At 45.2% G+C, this 16463-nt stretch overlaps 1 protein-coding gene across 8 annotated transcripts in view; it reads right to left on the bottom strand.

Moving 5' to 3' along the window:
- The window catches only part of ULK4 (unc-51 like kinase 4), a 448425-nt gene extending 444413 nt beyond the window's left edge, over positions 1-4012 (bottom strand). For 3 of the 8 annotated variants that reach the window (XM_045007197.1, XM_045007203.1, XR_006577282.1), the window contains exon 1: positions 3766-4012. The gene's annotated coding sequence lies outside the window, so the exon portion shown is untranslated. Of the gene's footprint in view, positions 1-1424; positions 1443-1638; positions 1987-2065; positions 2176-3475; positions 3523-3765 lie in introns of those variants that run through there. The other 5 variants (XM_045007198.1, XM_045007199.1, XM_045007201.1 and 2 more) reach the window with 5 other exon arrangements.
- Between the last annotated feature and the right edge of the window lie 12451 nt (positions 4013-16463).

Below are 16463 nucleotides of genomic sequence, written 5' to 3'. Positions count from 1 at the left end.
GAGTCACAATATTAAACTCCAAACTGCAAATTCTAAACAAAACTTAATCTACAAAGCCCCATCGTACAAGTACTCTATGGCCATGATATTACTAGGGAATTTTGGTACTACTACTACCAGTTCATCTACCCTGGCACTAGCCCTAATGGAGACAGGGACCCCAACAGCTTCCAATGTTTTTACCACATCAGTTAAACCAGCTAAGAACCAGTGGTAGCACTTATGAGTGGGAATTTCTTGAAATTCCCTACTGTAGACAAAGATAATGGGAAGTTACATTTACTAACTGAACTGGTTTTGTGTTTTGAGACTCAAGGCAATTCCACAAACTAAATTCTATTTTTCCCCATCAGTTCTATCATTTTCTGACTTAGAAATCTAGATAATACAGTATTGTCACTTTCAAAGAAAAATTTACCATTTATTAGTAATCCTAAATGTAGTCTCATTTGTACATCAGAAAGAATGTAAGTGATTCACCATGTTTAGTAAGAAGCAAAGCAGACTTTTTTAATGTGTATTTATTTTCTGTATCTGAACACATAAGTAATAGGAGCTATTTTTTTCTTGGTCTGAGTGAGCCTTTACTTTGAATTTCAAACAGAACTGGTAGTGAAATATCATAACTATAACATATGAAGGGAAAATACTGATTTGTAGTTCTGCTTCTCTGAAAACAGCTTTCCGAGAAGATTCTCATTCCCTGGCCTTAGATGTCCACTGTCTGAGACTATGAAAGCATCAGCTCTACAACAGGGATTTATTTTGTTTCTTAGAAGAGGAGTAAAATACTGCTTTAAAAAAACCCCAAGAGACTATCCTGTGTAGGAAATGTAAGCCATAAATGAGGTGGGATGGGGGAGGGGAGACACACATTCAGGCCAACTTCAAGTGAGGGGCATCCCAAAATAAAAACTTATTTGTGACAGGAGATTTTGGCCTCCTCTACTTGGGAAACAAACTCTGGAGAATCAATTCCAAAATGGGATTCCCTCCTGGGCACAGAATGTAAGCAGCAATATTATGTGCATGCATAGAGAGAAGAAATATATAGAGGAAGCTGCTTTGCAGTTGTCAGAAGGGAGATTGTTTAGGACAGGCAGTGGTGACAGCCTTTTCTCTCATCAACTGAACCTTGACGTCTTCCTGTTTCAGGCCAGCTATGTCATGATAAAAAATATGCACTCAGACACGATTTAGACAGTCCTCCTGGTAATTACTAGAAAAATCCACTTAACTTTCTTTTAAATTGCTTTAGTCTGCCCCAAAGACCACCTGACTTCAAGGTCCTGGGAAAGGAGCTGCAAGCATGAGAACAGTGGAAGGATGATAGGCTTATTAAAGTTTGTACCCTTAGGACAAAACTTGGACAAATAAAACTTTAAATGCAGTGGTTGAGTCATTACGGCCTAAAATTCACTCACTTCACAAGCTGAAATTCCTGCCACCAGGAAAAAAAAAAAGACTTTCCATGTAAGAATCTTAAGCTCACAGGAATTTAGTATTTCAAAAGGAGCTTTCATCAGATCACATTAATATCCTACAATATAAAAGGTGAGATAGTTGCAAGAATCAGACTTCACATGAAAGTGCAATCAAACAGACCTATAGGTATGTATCAGAGGCACTGGCTCTCACCTCATATTACTTACATCAAAGGAGGCTACTCAGTTTTCGCATTCCAGATCTGCAGCCTCATGCATAAGATTCTTAAGTTCCTGGAGTTTCTGTTTGGGAACACAACTGACCAGAATGTAGGACTTTTTCTCCAAAGGTCTAACTGACCCTTGCCATGAAGTCATAGTGGTCCACAGCTTCAAAGGTTGTAGCCACAAAGAAGAATCCCAGTTCTGCAGCTCATGATTTTGCCCCCATTCCCATCCCAGTACTATAAAAGTGGTGGGTCTTCTCTCTAGCAAGAAGCTCTCATGAGCAGGGTGTGAGACATAGCCAGCAACATCTTCAGGGAAAATAATTTTTCCTCAACCATCTGAGAGAATGAAGCAGTTGTATGAGGGATCTGCCACATCTTAACCAGATAGTCCAAAATAAGGTGCAAGGAAACAGCAATACTATTGGTGAAAGGTTCCTGGCCCAGGTAACTCTAAGGCCTTTGTAGATTATTGGGCTAGCTGAAGATCTGTTTTTCTTCAACAGCTTCTGCAGAAAAACTGGCCAAAATTAGAGTCCTCGCCTGTGGAATCAATACTAGTATTCCTCAGTAACAGGTGTATTTGGCAAGAGATACATGTTCTAGCTCATCTGAATCCAAAGAGCAGCAATAGCTGCATCATAGCCTCTAACATAGATGGGGAGGGGCACTGTCAGGGCCAGAAATTCTTGCTTCAACAGTGCCAACTCTGGGGCACATGCATTGGCCTTGACACAAGAGGCCACATCAAGCAGTCAAACAAACTGCCCATATAGAATTAAAGGAATGTCTGAAGAATGGCACTGTAGGATTTGTGGTACTCTTTCAGCTTGGCATCAAAATTATCTCTGTTAAAGCAGCAAAGAAAAGCATACAGAAACACCCAAAATAACAGATCTGATTTGAAGACAGGATTAGGACACTAAGATACCTAATGAGATGTGCTTGCATCCAGAAGGGCTCAACTCGCAGCCATCCTGACTCGGCTCCTGTGGAGGAGCTTCTTCTCTAGCAACAGTTAAAAATAATCTAAGTGGAACATCTGGAGGGCAAGATTCATACCCCACAGAGGCAGCACATGCTGGTCAGAAAAAGTCTGGCTAACAGAAAAAGGCTGAGAATACCTGGTGTAGACTTTCTGAGGCCCCCTCAATATGCTATAAAAACTCCATAGCCCACCTGTGCCACAACAACTGTTTTTCTGCATATAAAAGCCAAGGCCAATGTCAGGGGGTAGCAAATGGGGCAGTAGCCTGGGGTCCCACACTACAGGGAGCCCCCACAAAGCTACATTGCTCAGGCTTCAGCTTCAACCCTGAGTGACAAGGTTCAGGGTCCTGGGCTTCAGACCGAGGCAGTGGGACATCGCCTTTCTGCCCTGGGCCCCAGTGAGTCTAAAGCTAGCCCTATCTGGCAGACCCCCAGTGGGCCTGGACCCCTGGCTGAAAACCACTGGTCTACACTCAAGACTTTAAAGTCCTTACCAGGTAGGGGAGTTTCCCCAGTCTCATGCTGGTGAGTTGAGATCCAGGAGCGAGGTTTCATAGGGATTGTTAGGGAAAACAAACTAGTTTGTTTTTTAAAGTTTCCAATACATGCAACTAACAAAGCTGTTCCAATTCTTCACCAGACTCATTGGCTTGTGTATTGCACCCCCACCCCCACCTTTCCCCCGTTAGTGGGTTCACATGTAAACCGTTGGTGGCAGGGCTAATCAGCCAGGACCCTAACACCGACCCGGGTCTTTGGGTGCCACCAGATCGTACGTATTCAATAGTAACTGATCTCAGACTCTTATTTAAACAGCTCATCAGTCCCACTGACTTTAATGTATTTGCTCCGAGCCCTCTCCCTGCTAAGCCCGACTCGGCCGTTCACGGATGGGCGGCCGAGCCCAGAGCCCCGCACAGGCTGGCGGTGGCAGCCCCGCCGCTCGGGACATTTCTCCCGGGCCCCGCCTCAGCCCCTGCAGCCGGGAACTGTCCTGCCCGGGTGGCGCCCGCAGCGGAGACCCTCGGGCCGGGAGAGGAGAGTCAGACCGACCCCGGCTGCCTCCCGCGGCGCGCGCCCCCCTGCCCTGCCGGGACCCGAGCCCGCCGCGCGCCGCCGGGTACCTGACGCCGGGGAAGTAACGAGACGCTGCTGCGCTGCCGCCATCAACCGAAATCCGCGAGCCCCGCCCCCACCCAGGGGCCGCTCCACCGCGGCGGGCCGGGGGAGCCGGTGGGGCGGAGCGTGCCCGGGGCTCCGGAACGACAGACGCCACCGCCAGGAAACTCACCGCGGCCAGGGCCGGCCCCGGCCTCAGGGGAGAGAACGAGTCCGGCAGCGGGAGACCCCGAGCCGCTTGCAGAGCGACCCCCCCCCCCTCAACCTCGTGTGGTCTGAGCCAGCCCCGCCCCCGTATCTAAGATACAGTGTCGGACGCCGGAAACAGAACGGAGCGACGATTGGCCACGCGAATGCGGACGTATAAAGAGGCGGGGCTTCCAAGCGCGCCTGGCGCTGCTGGGCGGTTCCGGCTGGTGTTTCCTTGGGCCTGGGCAACGGTCTGCTGCGCCCCAGCTGTTTCCGTCCCAGCTCCCCGGGCTCTGCCTGCTCGTGTTTGTTCCCTCTCCTACAGCCAGGGCACCCGCGGGCTCTGGGTGCTGAGCGCCAGTGAACTAACCGAGGCGCCCTTGTGGCACCTTAGAGACTGAGGGCTTGGCTACACTTACAAGTTGCAGCGCTGGTGGAGGCTTTCCAGCACTGCAATTACACCCCGTCCACACTTGCAGGGCACAACCAGCGCTGCAACTCCCTGGTTGCAGCGCTGGCTGAAAACCCATCCCGGTTGGGGTATAAGGAGTGCAGCGCTGGTGATCCAGCGCTGCTCAGCAGGTGTGGACACTCACCAGCGCTTTAATTGTCCTCCAGGGAATAAGGAGTTATCCCAGAATTCCTGTTCAGCCACTCTGCTCATCAGTTTGCACTCTACTGCTCTTGCCTCAGGTGACCAGCCCTTTAAATGCCCCAGGAATTTTAAAAATCTCCTTCCTGTTTGCTGCAGCCAGGTGTGTGTGGAGTGCAATCAGTTAATCTTTACAGGTGACCATGCCTCCACGCGGCAAACAAGCCCCAGCATGGAGCACTGGCGAATTGCAGGACCTCATTAGTGTTTGGGGGGAGGAAGCTGTGCAGTCCCAGCTGCGCTCCAGCCGTAGGAATTACGATATCTTTGAGCAGGTATCAAGGTCCATGCTGGATAGGGGCCATGATCGGGACGCACTACAATGCAGGGTGAAAGTTAAAGAGCTGCGGAGTGCCTATTACAAAGCCCGCGAGGGTAATCGCCGATCCGGAGCTGCCCCCACGACCTGCCGTTTTTACAGGGAGATGGACGCGATACTTGGGGGTGACCCCACTGCCAATCCCAGGACCACGATGGACACTTCTGAGCCGGGTGGGGGACAGGAGGCGGAGGCGGCAGCGGGGGGGGGGAGGAAAACGCGAGTGACACCCCAGAGTCCCTTGAGGCATGCAGCCAGGAGCTCTTCTCAAGCCAGGAGGAAAGTACCTAATCGTAGCAGCCAGCAGTTGCAGAAGGACAAGCAGAGCAGCGGGTTACCGGTAAGCGGCTTTTATTTTCTGGGTGGAAATGTTTCTGGAGAGGAAGGGGGGTTAGGGCTGTATGCATGCCAGCCTAGATGTGGAATAGCCCATTGATGTGGTCTATCACGTCGCGGTAATCGTCTGCAGTTATCTCAGCAAAAGTTTCAGCCAGAGCGTGGGCAATATGCCTGCGCAGGTTTATAGGGAGAGCCACTGTTGTCCTTGTCCCAGTCAGGCTAACGTGTCCGCGCCACTGTGCCGCGAGGGGTGGGGGGACCATTGCTGAGCACAGGCAACCCGCATAGGGTCCAGGGCGGAATCCACATTGCTGTAGAAGAGCCTCCCGCTGTTCCCTAGTGTCTCGCAGCAAGGAGATATCTTCCAGGATTAACTCCTGTGAAAAATGTTGGGAGACTCTTTAGTGAAGCTAGTGATAGAGATAGGGAGATAGTGAAGATCACCCCTGCAGCTGCATCTTCACTCAAACCCTCTATCACTGAAGCTTACCCAAAGCAACCAGCCCCCTCTATCACTCAAGCCCCACTTCTCCCTCTATAAGCACCCCTCACTCACCATTTTGTGGCTTCTGCTGTGTTATGTGTGTGGTAAAAGAATGCTAAAGTGAGGACTAAGAACTTCTTCAGTGTGTGGGAATTTCAGTCTTGAGATAATGAACACAATGCTTCCCTGTTAAATGTTGTCAATTCTTTTTTTCTAAAGTGACCTTGACTGCTGGACTGACCAGATGTACCACAGCACAGAAGCTGCAGAATTTGAGAAAAAATCCCCGAAAGAGCAAGGAAGACATGCTGAGAACTGTTATTACTCACTCTGCTAGAGAGAGTAAAAACTTGCAGGAGTGGAGAGACAAGGAAAGCAGGATCCGCAAGAGAAATGCAGTGGCCAAGAGGAAAAGCACAGAGAAGCTGCTAAGCATCCTGTCGCACCAAGCGGACTCTATCGAGTCACTCGTTGCCATGCAAGCAGAGCACTACCGTGCTACTCCCCCCCCACCCCGTCCCAAAGCTTTTTGCCTTGTGCACCAATGTCAGTTCAAACCCCCCTTCCCCAGCATCCAGCTTCTTACCACCACCAGCTGCCTCCAACACCTGTACGTTCACCAACCAGCCCTGCTAACTACAACCCTTACCCTCTGCACTCAACCCCCATCACCATGCAGTTTATGCACCCTGAAGTGCAGGATTCATTAAACAGCACTCCAGACAGGACGTATGCAAACTTGTGACTGTGCAGTTCACCAACCCACACCCCTGCCCTCTTGTGTTCATGAAATGTTGTGTGTGTCTGTCTGTCTGTCAAGGAAGTTTTTTTCTTTTCAATAAAACAATTCTTGGCTTTGAAAACAGTCTTTTTATTATAGCAGATAGTGAAAGATACCTTAGCCCAGTAAAGAAACAGGCACTGCAAATCATTTTAGGGATAATAGAATAACAGTGTAAACAGTGCACTTCACTCCCATGCAAGGCAGCAAACATTACTGTTGGCTTTCAGCCTCAAATTCTTCCCTCAAGGCATCCCTAATCCTTGAAGCCCTGTGCTGGGCCTCTCTATTAGCCCTGCTCTCTGGCTGTGCATATTCAGCCTCCAGGACTTGAACCTCGGTGGTCCATGCCTGACTGAATGTTTCACCCTTCCCTTCACAAATATTATGGAGGGTACAGCAAGTGCATATAACCGCGGGGATGCTGCTTTCCCTCAAGTCTAGCTTCCCATACAAGGATCTCCAGCGGGCTTTTAAACGCCCAAAAGCACACTCCACAGTCATTCGGCACCGGTTCAGCCTGTAGTTGAACCGGTCCTTGCTCCTGTCAAGCTTCCCTGTATAGGGTTTTCATGAGCCAAGGCAGTAACGGTAAGCGGGTCTCCAAGGATCACAATGGGCATTGCGACGTCCCCTACTGTGATCTTCCTGTCTGGGAAAAAAAGTCCCTGCCTGCATCTTCCTGAACAGGCCACTGTTCCGAAAGATGCGTGCATCATGCACCTTTCCCAGGCCAGCCTGTGTAAATGTCAATGAAACGCCCACGGTGATCCACAAGCGCCTGGAGACCATAGAGAAATACCCCTTACGATTAACGTACTCTGATTGCCAGGTGGGGGGTGGGGGCAGAATAGGAATATGCGTGCCATCTATCGCCCCTCCACAGTTAGGGAAACCCATTTGTGCAAAGCCATCCACAATGTCCTGCACGTTCCCCAGAGTCACGGTCTTTCTTAGCAGGATGCGATTAAATTGCCTTGCAAACTTGCATCAACACGATTCCAACGGTCGACTTTCCCACTCCAAACTGGTTCCCGACCGAACCGGTAGCTGCCTGGAGTTGCCAGCTTCCAGATTGCAATAGCCACCCGCTTTTCCAACCGTCAGGGCAGCTCTCAATCTTGTGTCCTTGCGCCGCAGAGTGGGGCGAGCTCAGCACACAGTCCCATGAAAGTGGCTTTTCTCATACGAAAGTTCTGCAGCCACTGCTCGTCATCCCAGACTTCCATGACGATGTGATCCCACCAGTCAGTGCTTGTTTCCCGAGCCCAAAAGCGGCGTTCAACAGTGCTGAGCATTTCCGTGAATGCCACAAGCACTGTAGTGTCACACGCGGCAGGCAAATCCATATCGATATCATCGTCGGACTCCTCACTGTCACTTTGGAGCTGAAGGAATAGCTCGACTGCCAAACGTGTTGTGCTGGCGACACTCATCAGCACAGTCCTCAGCAGCTCGGGCTCCATTTCCCACAGAAATCGCGATTCACACACAGAGCAGAAAGACACTCACAATGGCGCCAAACGTTGCCGGAAAGACAGAATGCTGGGATGTGAAGCGATGCACCACGGGGCGTTGGAACAGGAAGCGGAATGACCCACACACTTCCTTCCCCTTCCCACAATACTCAGCGCCAAAACGGCACCAAAACGGGACGAGGTGCTCTGTGGGATAGCTGCCCACAATGCACCTCTCAATACAGCGCTGGAAAGTGCTGCAAGTGTGGCCACACTGCAGTGCTGGTAGCTGTCAGTGTGGCTACACTCCAGCGCTGGCCCTACACAGCTGCATGACCAGCGCTGTAACTCCCAGCGCTGCAACTTGTAAGTGTAGCCAAGCCCTGACACATTTATTTGGGCATAAGCTTTTGTGGACTAGGACCCACTTCATCAGCTGCATGGAGTGAAAAATACAGGAGCAAGTATAAATACATGAAAGGATGGAGGTTGCTTTACCAAGTGTGAGGTCAGTCTAAGGAGCTAAATCAATTAACAGCAGGCTATCAAGGGAGGAAAAATAACTTTTGAAGTGGTAAGAGAGTGGCCCATTACAGACGGTTGACAAGATATGAGCAACAGCAGGGAAAAATCAGTATTGGGGAAATTAAGTTTAGGTTTTGTAATGACCCAGCCACTCCTAGTCTTTATTCAGGCCTGATTTGAATAAACTGTAACCCTGCATATAATGGAAACCGCTTCAAGCCAGGAGGTGGGGTAGGGTGGTATCCCCAGCTGCGCACCTAGTTCCAGCACCTATGCCCATGCCCGCCACTGCAGGGCAGGACAGAGCCAAATGGGGAGGCTACAAGAGCTGGTGGTTAGAGCAGGGAGTTGGGGCTCCTGGTTTCTCTGCCTGGCTGTGAGGTTTGTCTACGTTGTACTCTCCAACCTTGCTTTAACTCACATGACTGGAAATATAGCACCCACAGACATGTTACACTCATGGCAGTTAACCCATGTTAATGTGTGATTAGAAACAAGTTCACAAGCCCTGTGTGTGATGGTGGGTATAACACTAAACTTGCCCCTTCCCCAGTAACTTCCTCTCTGCAAAAAGGATCATCATCATTAGCCATCTCCCAGGCCTGTGGAAGGTTACATTAACATTTGTAAAATGCTTTGAGATCTTTCAATGCAAAGCATTGTGTAACTAAAGGTTTTTAGTAGTCAAAACAGTTTATATTTTTTTTTATTCTGTGCAGCACCGACCCATATATCTGGACTGTCTAACACTTTACATTACAATTTATTGTTTTCATTGTAGCTTTGTCAGTTTAGGCTGACATTTTTTGTGTTTAGTGTCTGCTTCAAGTTCAGTTTTCTGGGAAAGTTTGGGCCAATAGAGTTCAGCCATTTTTAAGGTCAATGAAAAATAGGTAGTTTTAGCATTGTAACAAAATAAATTATATTTTTAACAGTTCAAGGCTTCAGGGGTTTGGAATAGGGACTTGAAATTTGCCAGGAAGAGACAGCTGAAGATAGAAAAGAGATTTAGCTGTCCTCAAGCAAATCTCTTTAGATTTGACTAAATTATAAACAGAAAATTGTTATTTGTACATGCATAGTAAAACATTAAATGTTTGTTCACTTTTTTGAATGTTCAAATTCTTGCTCTTTTGCACAGCACTTGCTCCCAACCCCTACAGAGACATCTGTGTTCTACTCTAATAACTGAAGTTAAACACAAGCAGAATGGATTTCCCTTGTCTTCTTTCTTCCACATAAATGAGTATTTAACTCACAGTATAAGTAAAATGAATAAATAGATGTCAGGTAGTTTCTTGTAGTCATCACAGAAAAAGTGGGCCTTAAGGAGGGATTAATTTAGGTTTTATAATTAATGCATATCTGATTCCTATGACTCTTAAGGATAGCAGATAAAGTGTAAAAGAGAAAGTGTGGTCTAATGGTTAAAGCACAGAACTGGGTTTCATTCCTGGATTTGACAGTGTGTGACATTAGAAAAGTAACTTTCCTCTCTCTGCCTTAGTTTCCCCAGCTGTAAATGACAAAAACTAAACCCAAATAACTAAGGTTTCAGAGTAGCAGCTGTGTTAGTCTGTATCCGCAAAAAGAACAGGAGTACTTGTGGCACCTTAGAGACTAACAAATTTATTTCAGCATGAGCTTTTGTGAGCTACAGCTCACTTCTTCAGATGCACACAGACAGGAGATATTTATACATACAGAGAACATGAAAAGGTGGAAGTATGCACAACAACAGGAAGAGTCTAATCAATTGAGATGAGCTATCATCAGCAGGAGAAAAAAACTTTTGAAGTGATAATTAAGATGACCCATAAAAGGTGTGAGGAGAACTTAACATAGGGAAATAGATTCAATTAGTGTAATGACCCAACCATTCCCAGTCTCTGTTTAGGCCTGAGTTAATTGTGTCTAATTTGCATATTAATTCAAGTTCAGCAGTCTCTCTTTGGAGTCTGTTTTTTAAGTTTTTTTGTTGGAAAATTGCCACCTTCATAAACATAAACATAAACACTAACCCAGGAACCTATCCTTGCAACAAAGCCCGATGCCAGCTCTGTCCACATATCTATTCAAGTGACACCATCATAGGACCTAACCACATCAGCCACACCATCAGGGGCTCGTTCACCTGCACATCTACCAACGTGATATATGCCATCATGTGCCAGCAATGCCCCTCTGCCATGTACATTGGCCAAACCGGACAGTCTCTACGCAAAAGAATAAATGGACACAAATCTGACATCAGGTATCATAACATTCAAAAACCAGTGGGAGAACACTTCAACCTCTCTAACCACGACTTGAAGGTAGCAATTTTGCAACAAAAAAACTTCAAAAACAGACTCCAAAGAGAGACTGCTGAACTTGAATTAATATGCAAATTAATACTTCCACCTTTTCATGTTCTCTGTATGTATAAATATCTCCTGTCTGTGTGTTCCATTCTATGCATCCGAAGAAGTGAGCTGTAGCTCACGAAAGCTCATGCTGAAATAAATTTGTTAGTCTCTAAGGTGCCACAAGTACTCCTCCCTTTTTCCAAATAACTAAGTTACTCCCTCTTTTAATTCTCCCAGACTGTCCTGTCATATGTGTGTTAGATAATAAGTTTAGGATGAGGATTGTCTTTATTTTTGTGTATTGGACAGTGCCAAATCCAATATTGTCAGCATTTAGCAAATAATAGTAAATAATTACAAAATGGGGAAACAGTGCCTATGTCATCTGGACTGTTGTGAACATTAATGTATGTAAATAATTTGAGCACCTCACATGGAAGTTACTATAGCAGTACAAAGTACTGTAAATCAAAACAAACAAATGGAAACTTTGTTTTTGTCATCTTTAATTTTATTAAAGTAAATGTTTTTAAATGGAGACTTTAATTATAAGACCACATCCACCTCCTAGAAAGCAAACCATATCAGACAAGCCACAGATTAAGTCTTGCAAAACAAATCTCTTCATAAGTAAGCCTTACAATATGAATAAATTCAGATACAGGTAGCTATATTGGCTCATAACATTTTTTTCCCAACTGCTTTTAGCTAAGGGGTTATGAATTTCTTTGCTAATGCAAATTTCACTGCAAATATCTTTGTTATTTCCTGGCTGTGCTAGTGCAATTTGCTTTAGACTGGGCTGGCAAAAATACATTACACGTGTACTCTGTGTACTGCTTTGGCTTCCCATCTGCTTCTGGGTGCAATTAGAAGTACTGCTTTTATTGTGTATTACTGTATGCAATGGAATGGTATAGTAGCCATGTTGGTCTCAGGATATTAGAGAGACAAATGTATTACTGTGACAGCTGGGATCAGGTGAGGCACTTCTGCTCACAGTCACAGGCAGGAGGCAGAGTATTCTAGGTGGAAGATACTCAAATGTGAGACATGCTCCCTCCTGCAATCTGTCAGAACTTGAGTTTGTTAGACTTCAGAGAATGATTTAAGGTTAATCTTTCTGACAAATATTTGGCTGACCTAAGGGACTGAATTTTCTTTCTTGTCACTTTTTGTTTGTATTCATATTGATCCTGTTTATCAGGGGTTCTCTACTTTCTCCACCTGGATTTTTTTATCACGGTCCCATTTGCACAGTTATTGCAGTCAAATACTTTGGGATCATGGCATGAAACCAGGACTGGTTTTCAGGGGGGAGCATGTGGGATGTAGTCTGCTGATAAGGAGTGCAGGTGCTAGAAGGTGGAGTGCTGACAGGTCACGGGTGAGTTCTGAGCAGGTAATGGGTGCCGGCTAGGAGGAGATGGTTTCTAGGGTCTGTGAAAGTAGGATATTGCTGGGTCGGAGATTGGCAGGCTCCCTAGCTGGCTCCGTGCCTCCCCCCCAGCAGCAGCAGAATGTGGATGTGGGAGGGGGCAGAGGGTTGGGACATGGATGGGGTGAGGCATGCTCCGGGTGGCACTTACCTGGGGGGCTCCCTGGAAGCGACAACATCCCCCTCGCTCAGCTGCTAGGCAGAGGCATGGCCAGGCATCTCTGTGCACTGCCTCCACCTATAGGCATCGCCCCCGCATCTCCCATAGGCCACGGTTCCGGGCCAATGGGAGCTGCAAAGCCAGCACTCTGGGTGGAGGTAGCCCGCAGAGCTGCCTGGCCCCGCCTCTGCCTAGCAGCTGAGGGAGAGGGATGTCGCCACTTCTGGGGAGCCCCCCAGGTAAGTGCCACCCAGAGCCCAACTCACCCTGTCCCACACCCAAACTCTGCTGCCGGGGGGGCGGTTGCGCAGTGGTCCAAGAAACTGCCCCAGCAGCAGCTGGTGTGCCTAGTGCTGCCTGAACTTCCCCTGTACCAAGCTCACCGGCCGCTGTAGGAATCACGGAGGTCATGGATTCCGTGACCTCCATGACAAACTTACAGTCTTACTCGTCATACATATAATTTAACAACTTTTTAATGTTTTACTATTAACTTGTTTGGGAACTCAGGTATTTTCCTCTGAGTCTGGGAGGGTTGTTTATCCATGCTTCAGTGTTCTACAAAGTTTCATGTATGCTTTGCAAGTGGGGTTGATGCTGGAGAAAATGCGAGACTTTCTTATGACTATAAGAGACTGCCTCAAACTTGATTCTTCAGATGGTGTGGTGTTTTGAGAGTCTGTTCTGATATCCATTTGGTTACTTATTGGCCTGTGTTCCTTCCATGTCTTCCTGATTGAGTCTCAGTGGAGTGTATATTTCACCATCCTCCAAGTCCATGTTTAGGTTGTCTTTGTAGTGGGTGAATGTATTTGTCATTTAATTGAAATATAGTCCCATCCACTGCTACATTATATGAAGGAGGATTTATTTTTAACTTGCACATTTAACTTGCTTCCAAGTACAGTACATGTTTTCTCCTGAGAAAGTAATCTGATCTTGACAGGGTCTTCTGTTTGTAGTTCTTGGAGATCTTTAGCTTGTTGGTTCACCAGATCTCTGGGATTAAAACCATGAGATTTAATATCTAAACGACACCTTGATCTTTCTGGATCTGCAGTTGGCAAACTACAACAGAGAATTCTACAATTGATCTTGAATGCTGTTGTTAAAGGAATATTGTGTTCTTTGATTAGTTTAAAGAGTCCATAAAAGAAATCGCACTACAAACAAAGAATGAGGAATGTGCGGAAAAAGTCAATGTTGATCACTGAAAAATACACTAGAGAAGACTGGATATTATTAGCTGGAATATAGGAGACTGTGTCAGAAGCATGAGTAAGGGAACAAAATATAGAATGAATGAGTGTGGTAAAGAGAGCAAGGAGAAGACAATGTGAGGCAAGAAGGGAAGAGGGACTGAGAAGCATATTGAAGGACTGCAAGAGAAAGTAGAGAAATAACAGGAAGCCATCTTTTTCACTTTAAATATCTAGTCATCGCAATTTAGTTACCGGAATGAGAGTGACTATGCAGATGAGGTGATGTAATAGTAAGTATGGGAGGGAATATATTAATACCTGTGTTACACCTCTAAGCACATCCAGCATGAAATAGATGTTTTGTTAGGGCTTGTGAGAAAGTCCTATTTCTGTTGCTTCAGGCTTTGACAGGATAATGTGGCTACTGATCAGCCTCTGAGGTGACAGTTGGGCCCTCCAGCTGTTATCCTTTTGAATAGTAAAGCTTACCCCCAAACTAAGAATAATACTATTTAATATTTTGATAGCATTTTATGTTATTAAACTTTTATATAATAATTAACTGATTAATTCTTACAACACCACTGTGAACTAATAAGTAACTAAGGATTATTATCACTATTTGGTAGATAGAAAAGCTGAGGCTCAGTAATATACTTTGTAGTTGCTATCCTGTCAAATTGATGAGCTTCCTAGTACCTTGCTATGCAGCATCCCTACCTCCTTCATTGCACATGTATTGTCTTTTCTGTGTTAGAAAATCTGATTGTTAAAACAAGTATTAACTAACAGGCTATTAAACATGACTTAGCACGCAGTGTAGACAAGAATTGTGGTGTTTAACCTTCTGTCAGCTGGTCATAGTTAACTCTAGTTAAAGTCTTGGACTGACTGTTTAGCATGTTAATTAACATGTGTTCCAACAAAATGTAAGTTTCCAGTGTAAGCAAGGGCCAAGTTAGCCACCAGTGTAAGCAAAGTCCAAGTTAGCCACATATGCAGCTCTGCCACTCAGTATTCCTTCATTTATAACACTGGTAAAACTAGCTGAACGGTCATACTGAATGTCCTGTGCATGCACAAAGTGTTTTTTTTTCTAACCCTCAGTATTCAACCAAATCACAACCAGTTTTCACCAGAAGGGTCAAAGGCACTTATTCTCAGTAAAAATGTTATTTTTCTTCCAAATTTCAGCTTCCCACTCCCAGTTTCCCCATTAGAGCTGTTCATAAAAGATAGTTGCATTTATTCATAAGAGAATGGTGAGGGTCTCCTCTTGCTCAAAAACAACTGAAACTTTTTTTTTTAATTAAACAAAAATAAAAATTCATTTTTGGGCAGAGAACAAGCCCAGAACATTTTAGCCTGAAAAATTGTTTCAATAAGCTATGAGTACCTGGAAGCAGAGGATTATAATGGAAATGTGAATGCAATCTTAATTCTACTTAGAGTGTAAGTTATTTAGCTCAAAAATGTATTTTTATTTTGAGTTTGTATAGCATCTGCACAATGGGGTCCTGGTCCATGACTGAGGCTCCTAACCCTTAGCGTTATACAAATTCTTTATTAAGCATTATAGCTACCACTCCAGATACAACACTTTTCTCTAATTCTTGGAGAAGTTTATATGTAAGCTATAGATGCAGACAAATCAACTCCAAGCTTGAAGTGGTTCATAGAATCATAGAATATCAGGCTTGGAAGGTACCTCAGAAGGTCATCTAGTCCAACCCCCTTGCTCAAAGCAGGACCAATCCTTCTGAGTGATACTTACCAACTGTCTGGAGCGTAAAGCCTAAATCTAAAGCACTTAATATATTTGGAGAGGGAAGAGAGAACCACAGCAGTGGAAGCATTGTCCTAGGTAAGGCAGCAGTCACAGGAATTCAGTGTTGTTGGGCACTTGAACATCTAGCTGTTTTACTTGAGCTCTGAAAGTGATGTTCCATCTCTTGAGTTATAAACTGCTCTTTGCTTGTTCCATCTAATTTTAAGGAGTGTACAAACTTGTCAATAAATTGGAATAGAGGAACTTTGTATTTGTGCCAACCCATTTATCTCTCAGTGAGAAAATAACTCACTTCTGGAATCCAATTTTTCTTGATTACTCAAGTGCATGGCATGGGAATAACATCATCATGCTTTACAACCACCCAATACGCTCCTATAATACTGTAACAAATCTGTGACTGCCTAGAAACTTCACAGTTGTCACTGTCACAATGCTGCACACTGGGGTCATTCTAAACCTTATGGCAATAGTTGGACAATATTCAGATCTGTTCTTCCTCCTTCAAAAGCACAGGCTCTTAATATTTGGCCTAAAGTATAATAATCTCCATTAGCAGTATAGCACTATAATAAACAACAGAAGTGCTGATCCCTTCCAGCAGAGGACAGTGGTACAACTATCCATTTATTTACAATACTATCCAGGGGTGTTAACTGTTTTACAGTGTTGTTACGGTGTTTTTGTATCAGAATTCTGGAATACTGTAGTATTTGTACTCTTGGTTTTATTCAGAATTAGACCCCATGCTGGTTTAGTGATCTAAAGATCAAGTTTGTAAAGCCTAGATTATCTGAAACCATGTGACTGCCATCTCACTATCATCTGAGAGCCTTCTGAGAAAAATAAATTTATTTCTGCTATTTGGGTCTTTTGAATGAGAACTTTTAAAACAATCCTGTGTGCTCCACATGGACATTAGTGATAGGGATTTGCCTTTGCTGTCCTAGGCCAAACGTTTCCTCTCCTTTACCTGTTATGCTCTCTGTTTGTCTCTCTCTCTCTCTACCTCAAATAGCT

Source organism: Mauremys mutica, chromosome 2 (genome assembly GCF_020497125.1).
Source record: "Mauremys mutica isolate MM-2020 ecotype Southern chromosome 2, ASM2049712v1, whole genome shotgun sequence".
Taxonomy (NCBI): domain Eukaryota; kingdom Metazoa; phylum Chordata; order Testudines; family Geoemydidae; genus Mauremys; species Mauremys mutica.
The sequence above is the reverse complement of the archived record's forward strand: the minus strand, read 5'-3'. Positions and strand labels throughout refer to the sequence as shown.